This window comes from Panthera onca, chromosome B2, assembly GCF_046562875.1.
Source record: "Panthera onca isolate mPanOnc1 chromosome B2, mPanOnc1 haplotype 2, whole genome shotgun sequence".
In the NCBI taxonomy this organism is placed as follows: domain Eukaryota; kingdom Metazoa; phylum Chordata; class Mammalia; order Carnivora; family Felidae; genus Panthera; species Panthera onca.
Genome location: NC_138343.1, coordinates 141,789,399 through 141,806,747, shown reverse-complemented (window position 1 = coordinate 141,806,747; position 17,349 = coordinate 141,789,399). Strand labels below are relative to the sequence as shown.

Sequence of the window (17,349 nt, the reverse complement as noted above, 5' to 3'; positions counted from 1 at the left end):
CACGGTTCAGGAGATCAAGCCCCTCAGGTTCCATGCTGATAGCACAGAGCCTGCTTGGGATTCTCTCTCCCTGTGTCCCCCCACTGCTTGTTCTCTCTTTCTCTCTCTCAAAATGAATATTTAAAAAAAAAAAAAAAAAAGCTTTAGGAGTAACAAATGGAGATAAAATTTCAGAATAAAGTTACATTTCTTTCTAAAGGATAAAAATTTAAGAGAATGGTTAAGCAGAAGATTGAGATGAGAAGCAAAAAGTCTATTTCAGGAAAAAATATATAGATGTTAGATGAATACAAAGCAGAAAGAAAAACACAGCAGAAACTCTGGAGTAAAATATTCCAAACACCTTGAAGTTTAAGTTTTTGATTACAGACTTGTTTAGGGATGGAGAGAAGAAAGGAAAGGAAAATGAGTATTCCTGCTTGGTGATAAAAATTAAACACACCCCAATTTCTACTTGAGGGACAGCAACTGTGCTGTCCTGCGTATCTATTGTCTTAGACTCAGCTCCATGGCCAGGGTGACTCACTCCATGCTCCAGCCTCCCCTGGCTGCCCCCTTTTCACAGCTGGAAAGGTAGAGTTCAGCAGACCCTGAACTCTACATTTCTTTTTCACTAATGACTTGCCTCTAATTACAGACACTCCTTCCCCTGGGGAATTTTCCACAACCCTTGAATATCCACCTAGTCCAAGGTGGTTCTAACTGGTTCCTAATTCATTTCAATAGCTGCTTAGAGGCTAGTTCAAATATGCCTTCCAAGACTGCCTTTTAAGGCAGGGATACTCTCAGAAATGACTTGTCATATGGCCACCTACATATGAACAACTACATACATGAAAATGTCACAACACCCCAGCAAAGATAATGGAGTTCAATCATGATCTAGTATCTTTACTGTGCTATCATCCTCTGGCTCTCAGTTCTCAAAGCATGCTACTGAGAAAATAAAGATGTGTGCATGGCTTATGCCAAGCCTTGCTCAAAAGATGCACACTTACTACAAGTGTATTCATATCAAATCACTTTCCCATCGACGTGCACCATCAATTTTAGAGATGCCTTCCTCAGAAAACTTGTGTCTTATTCAGAATAGCACCAGTTCCTTCAGACACAGTCCACCAAAGCACTACACAGACTCAAGTGGCAAGGACCTCCTCTGCCCATGGTAGAGCTATCTTCCTGCTTAATTCATCACACCTACTAAAAAACAAAGTCCTACACTCCAATTTTCATCTCACCCACAGCACCCACCAGTACTGCATTTAAGTAAGTGTTCACTAAGGTACTAGGTATGCTATAGGGCCCCAGAGTCTTCTAAGAAAAAGGGAAACAAATACTGACAGATGAGGTTCTCCATACAAAGCCTGGGTCTACACCAACCACTCAGAATCTGGGCCTACTGAAGCTTAAGGCTGACAGGCATTGAAGCACATGTAAGTAAAGAATTCAAGTGAGGAAGCTGTGGGTCCACTGCTGTGTTCAGAGAACAGTAAAGAGGCACATTTTCAGGGAAAGCTACTCCCTATTTACTTTCTGTGCCTGATTTCAACAGCCAGTTCTAAGAACATGAGCATCTATCTGTATATAGAGTGAAGGACATGAAGGCTGTAAGACAAACAGCTTGATTATCAGTTTCAAAGAGAGTGAGTGGGGGCAAGATACTTCTAAGAGTGAATCTAGATCTGAAACTGCTGTTGAAATACTATGGTATCATATATGGGGCTCACTAGTACGAAGCCATGTGCCTTACTTAAAAAGGGAGAGTATTTCATTTATCAAAGTGACAAAGACCGAAACAAATGATAATTCCCAGTGTCATATAAGGTGTACAGAAATGGGAAACCAATTTGGTGATATAATTCAAAGGACTTAAAATGATGCAAACCTTTTGATTCAGCAATTCTACTTCTGGAAATTTATCACAAGGAAATAATGTTCAATCCTGCAAAGATTTAGCTATAAGGATTTCTACCACAGCATTTTCATATATATATTGATTCAGTACATGTTGGTACAGACATAAAACAGAATATTAAGCAACCACTAATAATTATATTGTAGAAGACTACGGAGAGACACAGTAACATTCACAGTAACTTAAGCAAAAAGTGAAATTACAGATTAGACTTCCAGGATGCTCTGAAAGGCCTGCCCATTAACTACATAGCCAGATCTTGGGTAAATTACAACAGACTTAATCTTTTGCTGGACTTGCAGGAAAGTATGAGAAATCTCTAAGGAAGGCACATACATACATATGAGAAAGCCAGGGTTATCTGGCAAATGCAGATGTAAGACACATATTTGTCCAGAACTGCCTGGACAAATGCAGATATAAACACTGGAATCAGAATGAGGGTGCCTCAGCATCCCAGTTTGCCCAGAACTGTCCCAGTTTTACACTGAAAGTCCCCTATCACAGGAAATCCCTCTGTCTTGGACAAAACAAACAAGTGGTCCCCCCATCAGACACCCAAACTTTGGTCCAACCTCCAGGTGGAAAGACTGAATCGTACACATTCTGCAGGACCCACCGAGGAAACTAAAGCTATCTCAGACTTCTATCACTCCACGGTTCTGGGTTGGAGCAAATGCAAATCTTTTCAGCATGAAAACATTCCCAATTTAGGACCTAAGGATTCCCACAGATGAGATTTAACCAAAATTCAATTACCAATCAAAAATTACCAAACATACAAAGAAAATAAGTCATCACAAGCTGTCAGTAGCAACAACAAATTTAGATCCTTTGGACTTCACAAAGTGAAATGAACATAAACAAAACTTAAAATAATTTAAATTTAGAATTTAGGTTTGGATTTTAGGGTTCCAGTCTGGCATATAAGAAGCCTAGAAATTGTCACTCTGTCCTAATTAAATAAAAAGCTCAACAAACAGAAAAAATCAACTCTTCTTAGATCTGTAAGAAAAGTGAGTGATGGGGCAAACCACTGCCCCTAAAACTGGAAAGACCAAAAGACTAATAACAAAGAATTATACTTGCCAGAACAGAAACTGGTGAGCCGAAACCTCCATGGGAACCTGTCCCATGGGAAACCTGAACTGGAAGTGATGGACTGCTGGAGGTACAGTGTGGCCAAGTAGGAGACAGAAAAACTCCAGGGGGACCCAGCTATCAGAGCCCCTAAACTTTGTGAGTTTTACCTCCAGGAGTTTACTAGGTCCTCATAGTAAATATCAGAGGAAAATCCCCTCAGGCTTCCAGCAGGGAGAAGGGAAAAGGAATATATAAGAAATATACAAGAGCATTCTTTTGAAATATATGAGAGCATTCTTTTCTTCTTAACAAGGTCTGCCTTCAGGAAAAACTATTTAACAAAGGTATAACCAACCAGGATTTTATCCGAATCTAACTGACCTGGGGGAAGAGGATACCCAACTCCAGCCCATTCTAGACATCCTGTCCCATCTAAGAGGGGACGGGGGACTGAGAAAAATATGTGAAGCCAGTCCAGGGGCAAAGGCCCACAATAAAAGACTGAGACCCAAAGTTCTGGGGGTGTAAGACACAGCACAGTGAGTTTAGTTAACAACACTGTGTTTACACCTGACAGTTGATGAGAATAAATCTTAAAAGTTCTCACCATGAAAAAGAAATGGTATTATGTGAGGTGATGTAGGTGTTAACTAACCCCACTGTGGTAATCATTTTGCAATATATAAGTGTATCATACCATTGTGTCATACACCTTAAACTTACACTTACATGTTATATGTCGCTTATATCTCCGCAACACTAGGAGGAAAAAAAAAAGAGGAGAGGGAAGCACAGAGAAATTTCGGGGAGTGATGGAATTGTTCCATATTTTGATATGGTGTGGTTACACAACTGTTTACATTTGTCAAAATGCATAGAACTGTGGAGGGGTGGGTGCCTGGTTGGCTCAGTGGGCACAGCATGCAACGCTTGATCTCAGGGTCATGAGTTCAAGCCCCACATTGGGCATGGAGCCTACTTTTATAAAAAATGCATATAACTGTACACTAAAAAGAGTACTTTACATATTTTTAAAAATAGTGTCTGGCACCTAGTAAATGCTACACAGTACTAGTGATTATTATTAGTGCTGTTGTAGTCATATATTAGGCACTAATTTAGGTGCTAAAAGGCAATTATAAGTAAATACAGATATGGTCCTACCTTCAAGGAGCCTACAGTCCAGTGATGAAAACTAGACATCAGTCATATAATCAAGGCTATGACAAATGCCACAAGGGAGAGACACAGAGTGGTCTGAGAGCTGCAATCTGAAGGAAGAACACATGTTAAATACATGGAAAAGGGGGTGGAGGAGGCAAGGGCAGACATTCCAAGCAAATGGGATAGCTTATATAAAGACCATAGCAGAAGAGAAAACAGCATTTTGAAGAAACTCAAAAGAATGTTAGCATGACATCTGTTCATACACATATATATCTACAATGAGGTATCACTTCACACCCATTAGGATGGTGTTGGTAGGATTGCAAAGTGGTATAACTGCTACGGAAAACAGTATGGAGGTTCCTCAAAAAGGTACCATATGACCCAGCCATTCCCCTTGTGGGTATATACCCAAAAAAATGGAAAGCAGAACCTTGAAGAGACATTTGCACACCCACGTTCACAGAAGCATTACTTACAACAGCCAAGAGGTGGACACAACCAGTGGTCCATCAGATGAATGAATAAATAAAATGTGGTATATACATATAAAGACATATTATCTGACCTTAAAAAAGAAGGAAATTCTGACACATGCCATAATGTAGATAAACCTTGAGGCATTATGCTAAGTTAAACAAGCTAGTCACGAAAAGACAAGTAAATTATTCCGTTTATAGGAGGTAGCTAGGGGCGCCTGGGTGGCTCAGTCAGTTAAACGTCTGACTTCGACTCAGGTCACGATCTCACGGTCCGTGAGTTCGAGCCCCGCGTCGGGCTCTGGGCTGATGGCTCGGAGCCCGGAGCCTGCTTCAGATTCTATGTCTCCCTCTCTCTCTGCCCCTCCCCTGTTCATGCTCTGTTTCTCTCTGTCTCAAAAATAAATAAACGTTAAAAAAAATTTTTTTATAGGAGGTAGCTAGAGAAGTCAAAGTCACAGAAGCACAAAGTAGCATGGCGATTCCCAGGAGCTCGGAGGAGGGAGGAAAGGGAAGTCATTGTCTAATGGGTACAGAGTTTCAGTTTTACAAGATAAAAAATTCTGGAGATCGGATGCACAACAATATGCATATACTTAACACTACTGAACTGTACACCTTAGAAATGGGTAAGATGGTAAATTTTATGTTATCCATTTTTCACCACACACACAAAAAAACATGTTCACACACACCCACTTACTGAGATGTAATCATATGACTGTAGGATGCTTCTCTTCCCCCCACACCTTACCATCTATTTACAACAGTTTCTTAACCAGTAAATCATGTCCCACTACCAAGAAAAAATTACAGGACATATTAAATGACAGAAAACAATTTTTAAGTAGGCTTCACACCCAGCGCAGAGCCCAACACAGGGCTTGAACTCACGACTGTGGGATCAAGACCTGAGCTAAGATCAAGAGTCTGATGCTTAACCAACTAGAGCCACCCAGGCGCCCCTAAATGACAAAAAACAAATTTGAAGAGGCAGAGCAAGCATCATAACCACATTCAGAAATGGCAGGTATGCTGGAATTATCAGACCAGAAAGTTAAAACAACAATGATTAATATGCTAAGTGCTCTAATGGATAAAGTAGACAGCATATAAGAACAGATGAGCAATATAAGCGGAGACACAGAAATTCTAAAAAAGAACAAAAAAGAAATGTTACAGACCAAAAATAGTGTAACAGAAATGAAGAATGTCTTTGATGGGCTTATTAGTAGACTGGACACAGCAGAAGAAAGAATCTCATTGCTTGAGTCTCTATCTCTCCTTTTTTTTTTTTTTTTTTTTTTTTTTTTTTAATAGAGAGAGAGTGTGAGCAGGGGAGAGGAGCAGAGGGAGAGAGAGAGAATCTTAAGTAGGCTCCATGCTCAGCACGGAGCTCAATGTGGAGCTCAATCCCACAACCCTGGGATCATGACCTGAACCAATATCCACAGTTTTACACTTGGGGCACCAGGGTGGTTCAGCTGGTTAAGCGTCCAACTTTGGCTCAAGTCATGATCTCATGGTTCTTGGGTTTGAGCCCCGTGTCAGGCTCTGTGCTGACAGCTCAGAGCCTGGAGCCTGCTTCAGATTCTATGTCTCTCTCTCTCTCTGTTACTCCCCTGCTCACACTCTCTCTCTCTCAAAAATAAATAGAAGATTAAATATTAAAAAAAAAAAAGAGTTGTACACTCAACCAAATGAGCCAACCAGGCACCCCTGCTTGAGGATACCTCAACATAAATCACCAAAACTGAAAAGCAAAGAGAAAAAAGACTGAAAAAACAGCAACATATCCAATAACAGTGGGGCAGCTACAAAAGGTATAACATACAGGTAACAGGAACAGAAGGAACACCTGAAACTATAAAGCCTGCATTATATGCTAAATTAATGTCAGACACCAAAGCACAGATTCAGGAAGCTCAGAGAACACCAAGCAGGGAAAATGCCCTAAGCCATACCTAGGTATCACTTTCAAACTACATAAAATCAAACATAAAGGAAAAAAATCCTAACAGAAACCAGAGGGAAAAAACTCCTCACCTATAGAGAAACAGAGATAAAAATTATGCCCAACTCCTCCTCAGAAACCATGCAAGCAAGAAGAGAATGAAATGAAATGTTAAAGTGCTAAGAAAAACCCACCAACCTAGAATTCTGTACCCTGTAAACTTACCCTCCAAAAGTGAAAGACAAAGACTTTCTCAAACGAAATTGAGGAAATCAGTCACCAGTAGGCATACCCTAGAAGAAACGTTAAAAGAAGTTCTTCAGAGAAAAGGAAAATGATATAAGTCAAAACTTCAGACCGATATAAAGAAAGAGAATCAAAGAAGAAGTAAAGGTCTCATTTTTAATTATCTAACAGATAAATGTGTTCATAATAATACCAAAAATATATTCAATTACGAGTGTGTGAATATATATACATATATACATGCTTATGTATGCTTATTTATAAGTGAAATGAATGACAGCAGTGCCACAAGGAACAGAAGGGAGGAATTAGGATATTCTGTTATTACAAAGTATTAAAACTACCCATGAAGTAGTATAAATGTTATCTGAAAGTGAACTTGGGATTAGTTATAAATATACATAGCAAACTCTAGGGCAACCTACTAAAATAAAAAATAAGTATAAAAGATATGCTAAAAGGAAAGAAAAAAAGAAATCATATAAAATGTTCAATTAAACCACAAAAGGCAGAAAAAGAGAAGACCAAAAAAAAACAGGATCAAAGGACAAGAGCAACAAACAGAAAACAGTAAGAAATATGGTGGATGTTAATCCAACTATATCAAAAATCACTGTGAGTCAGTGTTCTACATGCACCAATTAAAAGACACAGACTGTCAGAGTGGATCAAACAAGACCCAACTATATGTTGTCTACAAGAAACCCATTTTAAATATATTAGACACTTACAGATTAAAAGTAAATGGATAGGGCGCCTGGGTGGCTCAGTTGTTAACCATCTGACTTTGGCTCAGGTCATGATCTCACAGTTCATGAGTTCGAGTCCCATACTGGGTGAGCTCGAGCCCCGCTTCAGGTGAGCCCTTCTTCTCTCCCTCTCTCTCTCTCTCCTGCCCTTCATGGGATTCTCTCTCTCTCTCTCTCTCCTCTCTCTCTCTGCCCCTCACCTGCACCCTCTCTTTCTCTAAACAATGAATGAATGAATGAATGAATGAATGAATGAATGTAAATGGATACAGGGACACCTGAGTGGCTCAAGTGCCTGACTCCTGATTTTGGCTCAGGTCATGATTTCACAGTTTGTGAGACTGAGCCCCTCTGTCAGCGTGGAGCCTACTTGGGATTCTTTCTCCTCTCTCTCTGTCCCCCCTCCTCCTCAGGCATGCATTCTTTCTCTCTCTCTGAAACCAAATAAACTTAAAAAAAGAAAAAAAGTAAATGATTAGAGAAAGATATACCATGCCAATACTAATAAAAAGTGGGGAGTACCTATATTAATATCAAACAGAGCAAACTTCAAAACAATCAAAGGTATCAGGACATTAAATAAGGGCATTATGTAATTATAGACTCAATTCCCCCAAAAAGACATAATAATCCTTAATATGTATGTATCTAACCACAGAGCATCAAATTACATAAAGCAAAAATGAAACACTGCAAGGAGAAACAGATTAAGCCACTATTATATCAGAGACTTCAACAACCCTCTATCAGGAATGGACAGATCTGGGACACCTGGGTGGCTCAGTCAGTTAAGCATCTGACATTGGCTCAGGTCATGATCTCACAGTCCGTGAGTTCGAGCCCCGTGTCAGGCTCTGTGCTGACAGCTCAGAGCCTGGAGCCTGCTTCCAATTCTGTGTCTCCTTCTGTCTCTGCCCCTCACCCACTTGCACTCTGTCTCTCAAAAATAAGTAAAAGTTAAAAAAAAAATTTTTTAAATAAAAAAGAAATGGACAGATCCAGTAGGCAAAAAATCAGTAAGGATACAGTTGGTATTCAACACCATCATCAATCAACTAGATACAATGAACATCTATAGATTATTTCATCCAACAACACCAGAATACACATTTTTCTCAAGTTCACATGGAACACTCACTGAAATACACCACATTCAGAGCCATGGAACACACCACAACAAATTTAAAAGAAGAGAAATCATACAATTTCTGCTTTACAATTAAATTAAACTAAATATCAGTAACAGAAAGAGAGCTGGAAAATTCCCAAATACTTGGAGATTGAACAATACATTTCTAGCAACACATGGGTCATAGAAGAAATCTCAAGAGAAACTGAAAACATTTTGAACTAAATGAAAATGAAAATACAACTTAAAATTTGTGAAATGCAGTGAAAACAATGCTTAGAGGGAAATTTACAATTTTAAATGCATATATTAGTAAATGATGAAAGATCTAAAATCAACCATCTAAGCTTCTACCTTAGGAAACTAGAAAAAGACAAAGAAATTAAATCTACAGTAAGCAGAAGAAAAGAAATAATAAGAATTAGAGCACAAATCAATGAAACCAAAAATAGTTAACAATAGAGAGAAATCAACAAAACCACAAACTGGTTTTTGAAAAGATCAATAAAATTGAATGCCTCTAACCAGGCTAATAAAAAAAGGAAAAGGACACAAATTACTAAAATTAGAAATATACGAGGGGACATCACTACAGATCCCATGGACAGACATTAAAAAGGGTAATCAAGGAATACTATTTGATAATCTAGATGAAATAAACCAATTCCTAGAATGACATAACCTGTGAAAATGTACACAGGAAGAACGAACAATCTGACTAGTCCTATACCTATTAAAGAAATGGAATCAATAATTAAGAACACTGCAAAACAGAAAGCACTAGCCCAGATGGATTCACTGGTGAGTTCTACCAAACATTTGAATAATAAATTATACCAATTCTCTATAATCTAGGGGCACCTGGGTGGCTCAGTCAGTTAAGTGTTCGACTTTGTCTCAGGCCATGATCTCGCAGTTCATGAGTTTGAGCCCCGTGTCAGGCTCTGTGCTGACAACTAAGAGCCTGGACCCTGCTTCGGACTCTGTGTCTCCCTCACTCTCTGCCACTCCCCCTGCTTGCACTCTGTCTCTCTCTTTCTCAAAAATAAATATTTCTTTAAAAATATTTTAAAGAAATTAGACCAATTCTCTATAATCTCTTTCATCAAAAGATAAAAGCAAAGAGAATACTTCCTAACTCATTCCATGAGGCCAGAATTATCCTAATACCAAAACCAAACAAAGACATTACAAAAAAATAAAACTAGAGACCAGTATCTCTCATGGAATAGATATAAAAATCCTCAAGAAATATTAGTAAACTGAATCAAATAATATGTAGAGAATTAAATACAGCTGTGAAATTTATCCTAAGTACACAAAGCTGGTACAGCATTCAAAAACCAACTATTGTAATCAACCACATCAACAGGCTAAATAAAAATTACATGGTCATATCAATAAATGTAAAAAAAATCATTTGACAAAATCCAACACCCATTCATGATAAAAACTGTCAGTAAACTAGGAATAGAGGGGAACTTCCTCAACTTGATAAAGAATATCTACAAAAGACATTCAGCTACTTAATGGTGAGAAGCTCAAAGCTTTCCCAATAAGGTGAAGAACAAAGCAAGGATTTCCTCTCTCACCACTGCTTTTCAACATTGTACGGGAAGTCCCAGCTAATGCAATAAGACAAGAAAAGGAAATAAACAGTATACAGATTGGGAAGGAAGAAATAAAATACCTGAAATGCTTAAAGGAATGAAAAAGCAAGCAATAAGATAAGATCTAAAATGACCAGAGAAAACCAAATAAAACTTTCAGCAAGGGAAAACTAATCACTAAAACTGAATACAATTTATGAGTGCAATATCAGCCAAAAGAAAGAATTAATGAACTAGATCTAATAGCTCAAGAATTCTGTGAAATCTTTTGTAGCAGGAAATATAAAGGAGAAATTAAGAGAAACAGAGGATAGATGGAAGAGGACCAATCTAACTGGAATTCCAAAAAGACAGAAAAGAGAAAATGGAAAAGATCTAAAGACATAATGATAGAATCTGCCAGAACTGATAAAAGGTCCACAGATACAAGAAGCACAATATACACCAATCAGGATAAATAAAAAAGAAATCCACATCTGCACACATTTTAGTAAAACACAGAGAGAGGAGTTGAAAAGCAGCCAAAAATAAGACCGGTACTTCCAAAAGAATGACAATCAGACTGACAGCAGACATCCCATAGCAACAACGGCATCAGAAATCAATGAACTAAATCTTCAAAGTACTGGGAGAAAAATACAGAATTAGATGCCAGACATATAACAAAGAATTACATACCTGGAAGAACTGTCTTTTAAGAATTAATATTGAGAGAATTGCTGATTGTCAAATAAATGTATAAAACTGCAAAAAAAAAAAAAAATTACTGTTGAATAATAGGACATTTTAAAAAGAACAAAAGCTAAATTTTAAAACAACTGACCTCACAAAATAACTTCCAAAGGATATTGTTCAGGTAAAAGGAAAATGACCCAGAAGGAAGGTCTCAGAAGAAGAAACAATGAAAACAAAAAGTTAAACATATAGGTAAAATTAAACTGTCTTTTCAAAAAAAACCAACAATAATAGCAAACACTTATACAGTACTTGTTAACTGCTAGGTATAATTCTTTTTTTCTTTTTTGAGAGAGAGAGAGAGGGAGAGGGAGAGGGAGAGGGAGAGGGAGAGGGAGAGAGAGAGAGACAGACAGCATACACTCAAGCAGTGGAGAAGGGCAGAGGAAGGGAGGGAGACAGAGAAAATCTTAAGCAGGTTCCACACCCAGCGCCAAGCCTGATGCGGGGCTCGATCCCACAACACTAGGTTCATGACCTGAGCCAAAATCAAGTCAGACGTTCAACCAACTGAGCCAACCAGGTGACCTTGCTAGGTATAGTTCTAAATGCTTTACAGGCACTATATTTCTCATTTAAAAGCCCCAGCCTCATATAGGGGTGCCTGGGTAGCCCAGTTAAGCGTCCCATTTCAGCTCAGGTCATTATCTCCCAGTTCATGGCTTTGAGCCCTTTGTCAGGCTTTGTGCTGACAGCTCAGAGCCTGGAGCCTTTTTCAGATTCTGTGTCTCCTTCTCTCTGCCCCTCTCCTGCTCATGCTCTGTCTCTCTCAAAAATAAAAACATTAAAAAACATTTTCTTTTTAAATCCTAGCCTTATGACAAAGTCCTTTTATTGTCTACACTTATACGTGAGGAAACCGAGACACAGGAAAGGGAAGTGTTTTGCCCAGCATTACTTATCTGGTAGGCCCAGAGCTGGGAATCAAACCAGGCTACCAGCATCCACCCCATGTGTTTAACCACTAACCTGTGTCTATTTAGAGGAGGAAATAGAAAATTTTTTTAAAAAAAGATATTTTTATCAGAAGGAGGATGATCAGAGCTAAAGTATTCTAAGGCCCTTATTACTGTCCAGGAGAGTGGTTAAAATGCTGATTAACTTCAAACTTGATTAGTTTAGGTAAGCATGGTGAAATTTAAAGGGCAATCACTAAAAGACCAGAAATGAAGGTGGTGGGGGGAAGACACTACACCTCAAATCAGTACCCTGAAAAGAGGAAAAAGAAACAAAAGGGAGAATAAAATAAAACAGAGATGGTAGAAATGCAAATATATCAGTAATCACAATATTATCAATGATTTAAAAATCTGACAGGTAAAGTGTATCAGATTACACAAAGAAAAAAATTTTAGTAAACCCCCAATGCAGTTAAAAATCCACATATAACTTTTGACTCCCCCAAAAACTTAACTATTAATAGCCTGTTAAGCAGAAGCCTTACCAGTAACATAAACAATTAACACACAGTTTGTATGTTATATATACATCATATGCTGTATTCTTACAATAAAGTAAGCTAGAGCGGGCACTGGGGTAGCTCAGGAGGTTAAGTGTCTGATTCTTGAGTTTGGCTCAGGTCATGATTTCATGGTTTGTGGGTTCAAGCCCTGCAATGGGCTCTTCATTGACAGCCCAGAGCTTGCTTGGGATTCTCTCTCTCCCTCTCTTTCTGCCCCTCCCCTGCTCATGCTCTCTCTTTCAAAATAAATAAACATTTTTTTAAGTAAACTAGAGAAAAGAAAATGCTATTAAGAAAATTGTAAGAGAAAATACATTTACAGTGCTGTACTGTATTTATTGAAAAAAAATCTACATATAAGTGGATCCATGCACTTCAAAACAGTGTTGTTCAAGGGTCAACTGTACGTACATGCTCTCACAAAGACACCTAAAACCTAAGATCATGTTAAGAATGAAAACAAAAGGATTTTAAAAAGAATATACACCATGTTATACAAAAGCCAAAAGAAAACTGAGGTAGCTATATTAATACTGAAAAATATACATACATTTTAAGGCAAAAGTAGTTAATAGAGAATAAAGAAGTGAGCCAGTGACGTAGTGATAAACAGTCCTACTCACCTGAAATATACCACAACTCTAACCTAATAAATACCTAATAAAATAACTTTGAAATACACAAAGCAAAAACTGATGGGGAGAAATGAGTAATCCACCATCAAAGTAGGGGATTTCATCCACTCTCTGGATGAAAAAAAAAGTAAACATTTAGAAGATGTGAACATCACAATGAACAAACTTGGTCAAAATGAGCAAATATAGAATCTTGTATCCAATTCAGAGGATGCACATTCTTTTCAAGCGTACAAAAATGTTAACAAAAATTTACCATGTAAAGTCAGTCTCAACATATTTCAAAGAATAAGTGTCATAGAGACTTATTATATGACTTAAAATTAAGTTAAAAGCAATTACAAAAATCTAAATTATAAAACTATATTTTGGAAATTTTTAAACAAACTTAAACACATTTCTAAGTAACTTATGAAACCTGGGGTGCCTGGGTAGGTCAGTCGGTTAAGCGTCCAACTTTGGCTCAGGTCATGATCTCACAGCTTGTGGGTTCAAGCCCTGCGTTGGGCTCTGTGCTGACAGCTCAGAGCCTGGAGCCTGCTTCAGATTCTCTGTCTCCCTCTCTCTCTGCCTCTCCCCTGCTTGCGCTCTGTCTCTCTCTCTCTCTCTCAAAAATAAACATTTAAAAAATTAAATAATTTATGAAACAGAGAAAAAATTGTAATGAAAAGTTTAAAATACTGAATATTAATTAAAATACTATACACCAAAACATGCCTGCTGTAGAAAAAGCATACTTTGTCAGGGTAGCTTGGGTAGCTCAGTCAGTTAAGCATCTGACTCTTGATTTCAACCCAGGTCAGGATCTCATGGTTCAGGAGATCGAGCCTCACATTGGGCTCTGTGCTGAGACAAGTGTGGAGCCTGCTTGGGATTCTCTCCCTCTCCTCTGTCCCTGCCCCTGCCCCGCTCACGCGCACACTCTTCCTCTAAATAAATAAACAAACAAACAAAAAGAAAAGGATACTTTGTGGGTAATTTATTTCTTTAAATGCTTATAATAGAAAAAAAAAGAAATGTCGTAAATTAAGGAGCTAAATGTTCTATTAAAAACTACAGCATAAACCAAAAGATGGTAAAGAGATGATAAAGATAAAAACAGAAACTCATAAAATAGAAAAAGTAACATTAGAGAGGCTAAACCAAGCCAAATGTTGACTCTTCAAAGAAAAATAATCAAAGACACAAACCTTTGACAAGATAAATGAAGAGAAGAATACTGGAATTGGAAAAGGGGTATAACTGTAGATATAGTGAAGATTAAGGAGATCAAAGGATACCATGAATAATTTAACACTAAAAAAAAATTGATAACATATGAAACAAATTCCTAGGCAACATAATTTAACAAAACTAACTCAAGAAGACAGATAAAGTCTAAACTGTGCCATAACCATGAAAGAAGATGACTCTAGTTTAAAATCAGCCCACAAAGAAAACACCAGGACCAGGTATTTTACAGATAAGTTCTACCAACTTTCAAGGAACAGACCACAGCAGTATTACAGAAACTCCGTAAAACACCCACAGCTAATTCTATGAGGGTACTATTGACACCAAACCAAATATGGAGACTGCAAGAATGCAAAATTAAAGGCAGTATCACTCATGAGTAAGATACAAAAATCCTAAACAGAGTATTAATAAATCGAATAGCATATAAAGAAAATCGTGACCAAACAGGGTTCATCGCAGGAGTAACATTCATCGCAGTCACTTGACCTCATTCACTGCCTAAGGACGCCTTCCTGAGCCTGTCATTTAGGGCTCTTCACAGAGTGACCCCACATGTATCTGTTGAGCCTGTCTTCTACCTCTGACCTCTAAAAATCATATTCCTTTCAAAGTACACCTTCTATTTGTACACCAAGCCCCAAGCGTATCCCTGTTGATTACAAAGCCCATCCCAAGTCCCAACTGTAGCCACCTCTCCTGATGCATCTTCGAAACTACCCACTCCATACATCCTTGCCAGCCTCTCCCTACTGGGTGCGGACTTCTCTTCTTTAATCTTCACAGTGTACTTTTCCGTTTTTCTTAAGTTGTTCACTCAGTTCTCCACCACACAGTAGGTATCTGAGCCCCTATATTCCCCACTGGCACAGGCATTACTTAAGGGTAAGGACTTTTAGATGCCTATTTGTCAAGATGCCTTTTACAGTGCATATATTAAGTATTCAACAAATGTATGTTTAATTGAATAAAAGTGTTTTTATTTGTATGTGGTGTTAAAAATGTTGTCCCCAGGAACAAATGATCCTATATAGCAATAAAAATGCTTTCCGAATGATGTTATAAATCGTGTTTTTTTTTTATAGGCCAGTAAACTACAGGAAGTCTTTCCACTGCCACAGGCAAAGATAAACAGACTCAAACACGCAAACCTGTAGTCACACAAATGCTACACAGAATTTAATACACTTCATTCACCCTGTAGTTTGAATCCAAATTTGTCTGGATCCCAAACCTGTATACCTCCAGCCCGCCTTCCTGGTCTATCTTTCCTATTATACAATGAACCTCCTGAGAGAAGGAAATAGGCCTTCTCACTGAATCTCCAGACCTAAACAAGAACTCAATATTTGTTAATGGAATGGAGATTAAATGTAGGAAGAAGCCCAATGTGCAAACCCTTCCAAGAGCAGCACTCTGTGTCCTCACAAAAGAATAAAGTGAAGGCCCCAACTGGTAAATCACAGGTTCTATTATATTCACTATCCTCTGATTAAAGAGCACTGCTTATTTTGGAAATCTTTCCATTAAAAAAGCTGAAAATTTGGGGGCTCTTGGTCATCTAAAACACTGTATATAGCCTTGAATGACTGTAAATGCATAAAATATAATTATATACTAAATAAAACTTGTCTTAAAATACTAATACCATTATAATATAAACTTCAAAGCAGCTAAAAATATCCCTAACCTCCTACCAATGTCCCTTTAGTAGCATTCAGGTGATATTATCGCACTGAAGTTTACTAGGAATTCCAGTAATACAGGATCTTTTCACAGATGCATATCAACGCAGGGCATTCAAAGCAGTTATGGTCCAGCACATTATCAAGAATAAGCAAGTTTAGATGTAGTGGAGAAATCAGCCTCTTGGTCACAGCTATAGAAGAAACGCAAAATATAAAGTTTCCTTTGTAAAAAAGAAGAAACAAAAATAACTGCCAGAGAAAAAATAAAGGATGTGGCAAAACAATTGTACATTAGTTCCACTACCACATTCCATATTCCTGGAAACTATTATATCTGTACAAACCAGGTACCAATGATTACAGTAAATCTGAATTTTATTATGTCTTTTGGATTTTTACTTTAAACTTACTAATAGGCTTAATGCAATACTAACATAAATGTCAGTAAATTTTTAAACTTACAACTTGAAGTTCTTTCCAAAGAAACTGAATTGGATTATAATAGATAATAGCAATTTGTTATTTTTCTTAATTTTTTACAGCCAAATATTTTCATGAATACCTATTTATTGTTCAACTAAAATGAAAACAAAGCACCAATTTACATCATGATGAGTAAATCTGTTCTCACATCTGCTGCCATCTTTTTTTGCTTTCAAAAAAACAATCCCCTGGCACTTTCATGTTTTTCATATAGAAAGAGCTCAAATGGGTAGCTGAAATGCAGCCAGTAACTGCACAGAGAACAGAGAGTCCTGGCTCTGGCCCAGCCTCAGATGGGTTCTATGGGAGGGAGAACTTCCAAGTGATTCCTTCCTGGTTCAAATGGTAAGCAGAAGTGCCTGACCCTTGGCCCACAGATGGACAGGGCGGACACACCAAGCACGCCGGACTGTTCTTCAAGGCCTTGCACCAAGGCAGAAGGCAGGGGACCAGAGCTAACTGATGACCCAGTACCCATACAAATGTACACATTTCCAGTTGCAAACATGTGCTTGGGGCTACAGAAGTGGTTGTGGGGGTATTAATAATTGCCAGCACATAGACAGAGTGCCAGCTTGGTGAGTAGAACCTGTAAACATGCTTGGCACTGAATGAATGAGCAGCCATGGACTGTAAAGAAAAAAAGCAGAAAACCAGGTGAGAATCATCTCAGCAATCAGGGACAGAAGCAGCGGAATACAGATGTCTGCCTCATAAACAGCCAGCAAAAGCATTTCTTTTTTACTTTGCCAAAACTCTCACATAAGGACCATAATGACTT

General features: G+C 38.0%; 1 protein-coding gene across 5 annotated transcripts in view; it reads right to left on the bottom strand.

Moving 5' to 3' along the window:
* TULP4 (TUB like protein 4) overlaps positions 1–17,349 on the bottom strand; it is a 242,909-nt gene that overhangs the window by 183,640 nt on the left and 41,920 nt on the right. The window contains exon 1 of one of the 5 annotated variants that reach the window (XM_060617014.3): positions 6,824–6,875. The exons of the other annotated variants lie outside the window; for them this stretch is intronic. The gene's annotated coding sequence lies outside the window, so the exon portion shown is untranslated. Of the gene's footprint in view, positions 1–6,823; positions 6,876–17,349 lie in introns of those variants that run through there. 5 annotated transcript variants of the gene reach the window in all.